The sequence below is a fragment of the Lagenorhynchus albirostris genome, chromosome 4, assembly GCF_949774975.1.
Source record: "Lagenorhynchus albirostris chromosome 4, mLagAlb1.1, whole genome shotgun sequence".
Classification (NCBI taxonomy): Eukaryota; Metazoa; Chordata; class Mammalia; order Artiodactyla; family Delphinidae; genus Lagenorhynchus; species Lagenorhynchus albirostris.
The window spans coordinates 90,816,986-90,822,276 of NC_083098.1; the positions used below are offsets into that span (position 1 = coordinate 90,816,986).

Genomic DNA, 5,291 nt, shown 5'->3' on the forward strand with positions numbered 1-5,291 from the left:
CTCTGAACACAATGCTATTATGTTAGAAAATATCTAAAAGTTAAGATTTTTAAAAATGTATTTTTAAAATTTAGAACACACAAATAAATAATTTATATCAAATAAGAAAGAACCCATATTTGAAATTAGAAAATATACTTAAATATGTAAAAATTATTACTTCTCAAAACTTATGAGATGAGGCTAAATTTTTATTATATGAGAATTTAAATATGCTAATATATAAGAAAAGAAAAATAGCAGCCAATTAAGTAGCTAAGCATCAAACTTGACAATTAGTATACGATTAATAAAATATCCCCCAAACAACTATAGAAAGGAAAAAAAAAGGGTAGAAATAATATAGACATACAGACATAAAATTAAGATTGTCAGAGACAAGTTTACTTTTTCTCTTCAAAGATTAATACATTTTAAAATATCTACCAAAATTAATGAAAAAAATTTTGATTAGTTACAAAAATGTCCCAGATCCTATATGCTTCCCTGTAACTACTCCTTTGATAACATAACATTGTAACTTTAAAAGAGTTGTACCTTATTTCCTGAATCTTTTAATGTGGGCTGGCTTTGTGACTTGTCGTGGTCAATAGAGTATGAAAGAAGTGCCAGTGTTCCATTTCCAAGAAAGACGTCAAGAGTCCTTTATTGCCTATGTTCTCTTTTTGCTCTGATTCCACTTTGAGAACAAGTAAATGCCAGCTAACCTGCTAAAGAATAAGAAACCAAGTGAGGAAGAGCTTAGTCCTCCTTATTGAGTCCAGCCAGTACAAACAGAACCACCTAGTTGTCTGCTGCTAATCACAGACGTGCACGTGGGTATCTCTAGGCCCTTGGAGACTAGATGCTCTGCTAGCCAACACACACACATATGAACTTAAAAGAGCTTATTGTTTTAAGCGTATAGGTTTTGTGGTTGTTGGTTACACAACATTATGGTAGCAGTAGATAACCACACAGAACCCATTATAATAGCATATTATGTATTTCCAAAGAATATATTTTATAAGTTAAAAAACCTCTTCTTAATTTTAATAATGTTGATGAGTAATCAGCAAGCTATAAGAATTATAGAAATAAAATAATTTATTTTTTTATTTTTTATTGTTTTTTAATAAGATGAAAAGATACTCAACTTAATTCAGGTTTACTTTAAAAAGGTGTTGTGGACTTCCACCCCGGCACTGAGGCCCGGCTGCAGGTCGCCTAGGAGGTGAAGTCGGGATGCGCGTGATGCGGAGCTCCAGCCCCGGTGCGCTGGGGCAACATGAAGAAAACGCCACAGGCGAGCCCAGCGCCCCGGGAGGGCCCCGACCCTTCCTCTCTGGGGAACGGGGGGTCTTTTCCTGTGGAGGCCGGTGCCTCCCCTCACCCCGGGCCGCCTTCCCTCCATCCACTCCAGGGACCTCACCCTCAGGGAGTCAAGAAGAAAACCTGCACCCCAAATATCAGTCGTAAGATCAAGGAAGAGCCCAAGGAAGAAGTAACCGTCAAGAAGGAAAAGCGTGAAAGGGATACAGATCGACAGCGAGAGGGCCATGGACAAGGCGGGGGACGCCCAGAAGTGTTCCGGTCCCACTCCATCTTTGATCAGGGCCCAGCTGAAATGATGAAGAAAAAGGGGAACTAAGGCTGTGAATGTGTCGGACATGGGGACCTCTCACAACATCAACATCAAAAAGAACAAGAGGGAGACGAATGAAGAAACAGAACAGATCCTGTACACGCTGGAGAAGGATGATTTCATCGATGACCCTGGGCTGAGGAATGACACTCGAAATATGCCTGTGCAGCTGCTTCTGGTTCACTCGGGCTGGCTTTTTAAGGAAGAGAATGAAGAATCAGATGTTAAACCTTGGCTCAAGGAAGAGGACATGGAGGTGGGAGGGGCCTGCTGTGAAAGTGAAAGACGAGCCATGAGATGAGAGGAGGAGGAGGCCAAGATGAAGGCTCCCCCCAGAGCAGCCAGGAAGCCCCCGGCCTCCCGAAGGATATGTCTGTGGCAGAGCTTTCAGGAAGCTGAGCCTCACGCAGGAGGAAGAGCTGCTGTTCCTGCAGCTGCAAGACTGGCTCCCCGGGGGCTTCCCTGGTGGCGCAGTGGTTGAGAGTCTGCCTGCCGATGCAGGAGACGCGGGTTCGTGCCCCAGTCCGGGAAGATCCCACATGCCGCGGAGCGGCTGGGCCCGTGAGCCATGGCCGCTGAGCCTGCGCGTCCGGAGCCTGTGCTCCGCAACAGGAGAGGCTACAACAGTGAGAGGCCCGCGTACCGCAAAAAAAAAAAAAAAAAAAAAAAAAAAACCTGGCTCCCCGGCCAGCCACCTACTCTGGATGTCGAGCCTACCAAATCAGCGGTGCAGAGCGAGGACGGACAGATGGTGGTTATAAAGCAGGAGAAAGACCTGGAAGCCAGGCAGGTAGAGAATGCTTGTACCCTAACCGAGGGTCAGGTTGGCAAGCTGCTCATCTGCAAGTCGGGGAAGGTGCAGCGCCTCCTAGGCAAGGTGACTCTGGACGTGACGATGGGGACCGCCTGCTCTTTGCTGCTGTCCTGTCTGTAGGCCTTGGAGACAGTAGGATGGGTGAGATGACAGTTTTGGGACGTAAAGCACAAACCTGTATGCTCTCCCAATTTTGAATCCGTGTTGGATCACAAACATCGGTAAAATAAGCAGACGGAGGATGGTGGTGGCCGTGCTAACAGCGGTTGCTGCCTGCTCCAGACGTTGTGATCTAAAATTTGTTCGACCCAAAAGGGGCCTGTTTAGCCCAGCCACTGTCCCCGTTTTGTCCACAGGGCCCACGTGGCTCCCTCCCACAGCAGCTGTGAACGGCGCGAAAACCTTCCCACAGCACCGAAACCGCTTGCTGCTGGGCGTCTTGTCCCTGCTACTTATTTTTATAGTTAAGTTTCGGCTCTTCAACTGACTGCATCCTCCCCAGGTGGAGAGGGGACGGTCTGTGGGAAAGGACAGGCTCCTTCTCTTGGTAACGTCTTGGTTCTCAGGGAAGAAAATGGAAGGATGGCTGCTGCTGCTTTTTGCTCCCTCCTTCCTCCCTAGGGGCGGCGCCCGAGAGAGAGCAGGGACTTGAATCTGAGACTCAGTCGCAGCTCTGTCTCTTGCCAACTGTGTTACTGGACAAACTACCTAACCTTTCTGAGCCTCATATTCCTCTTCTGACAAAAATGAGGGTGATACCTACCTTCCAGGGTTGGTGTGACGATGAAATAGAATATTGTCAATGAAAAATCCTTGCACAAGGCCAGACATAAAAAGTTGCCACTCAATTAATGTTAGGTTAGTTTACCGAAAAAACAAAACAAAAAAAAGGTGTTGTGATATCTGTAGTTAACACTTAAAAATATTCATAGAAATTGTCTTCTATTGTAGTTTACTTAAAATCAACATACTGAGCAGTAGGAATGACTTTTGGGAATTCATTGCTGGGATACATAATTGCTATGTATTTGAAATATTTCATATCTCAAGGAGTTAAAAGAAATTTAAGAAATGGTGTGTTTTGGGTCAAAGGTAGTCAAAAAGTACCAAAAATTTAAAAACTGTGTCTTTGTAGTACTGTCTAGGCATGTAGTTTGCAGCCCAAATAACCAAGGTCTCAAACAACTAAATTTTGGATGCCAAAAAAATATGCAGTTAGAAGTATGACTGTGCTTACCATCAAAATCAAAATTTAACATATGGCTTGATAATATAATTGACAGTGTTTATGAGTAGAATTTAAAAGTAAGTCACAAAGGTGACCAACTCATCAAGCAGAGTGTTTATTGGTAATAAAATATAAACAAAAGAAATAGGATATTTCTAATGATTTTTTGGTTAATCTATGCATTTCATAGATTAACATAGATTATCTTATGCTCCTGCATAAAATAGGGATATTCTCATTGACAAAACTAGGGCAGGTTGTAGAACAAAGCTCCCCTTCTCCACTGGCTTTGATAAATGCTCGTTGGAACTTTGCTTGAAAATGTCCATTTTTTCTCTGCTAAATACAGGTTTCTGATGCTTTTCAGGTGAGCAGGAACAAAATGAAAATAATAAAGTTTTTGTTGTTGATTGCTTTGTCATATTCCAGGCAGTATCTTCTTCAAAGTGTATTATTCCTGAGATTAAAAGTGAAGGTTGAATACATTTCTGACATAGATCAAGTTTGTGTGTCTGTGCCTCACTACACCTGCTTTCCTTCACTTGTAAATTAGTGTGTCTGGTAGTGCCATATAAGTCTGTTATGAACATTAATGGGAAAATGCATGTGAAAAGCTTGGCACAATATCTAACAAATAGCAAATGCTGACTAAAGTTAACTATTTATTACAGATCATTCCTGAAAAAGAAGCATTTCTGTGGATAGTATATCCCATTCACTATATACTGATTTTTAAAATCTTTTGTTTTAAAAGATGACTTTTTCTTATCTTCATTCCCATCACTCAATAGTAGTGATCTTATCTGAGCCTTTGTTCCCTATGGAACAATTACAACTTCTACTCCATCAAAAGAGAACTAAATCAAACTGTACTAGTAGATTCATATAATCAGAAAATATTTATTGTGCATTTAATGAATCATAGCACTCTATCAGAGATTCCTCAGGTCATGGGGACCAAAATAATATAAAATTTTCTGATGCTGTACCTTATTATTCACCTCACTATGCTCTAAATGAGCAGCACAACCATAATTTTATTCAAGACTGATCTAAAATGTTCTTTTTCCACGCTTCCCTTGCACACCCCTGACCCAAGTTATGCCCCACTCCTCTGAACTCTCAGAGAAGTTTGTCCATGCCACCATCATGACACATCTCATTTGCAAGGCGTGTATTGGTCTCTAAAAAATGATTTCGTCTGGTTTTCAAAATATATGATGAAAGATTGCAGAGAAAATATGGCCTCAGCACTTTACTAGCACAAGTTTATGAAAGGGAAAATTAAGGGCAAGATAAATCATTTTGTTCACTTCAAGTAAGAAACTAATGTTGTGCTAAATACACTAATTCAAAATGCATGGCTACGAGGAAGTAATAATGGTGTCATCACCAAGGTAAAGATATCTTCTTGGAAAACAAAATAGAAGTAAACGAAACACTACTAGGTGTCGCTGGGGAAGGAGAAAAAACAAGAGAAGAAGGTTAAGGAGGAGTTAAGTTGAAGTCTTACCAAAAATGCATTATTTATGAAAAGATGAACAGCAGCTTTTGCAGAAAAGATAGCATGACATCAACAGTTCCCAAGAAGTGCAGAAGTAGAGGGGGAAAGAGTGTGGCTTCAA

The 5,291-nt window shown here is 41.5% G+C and overlaps 1 pseudogene; it reads left to right on the forward strand.

Moving 5' to 3' along the window:
* Window positions 1–1,224: 1,224 nt before the first annotated feature.
* LOC132519105 (DNA-directed RNA polymerase III subunit RPC4-like) lies at window positions 1,225–2,663 on the forward strand (annotated as a pseudogene).
* The last annotated feature ends 2,628 nt before the right edge of the window (window positions 2,664–5,291 follow it).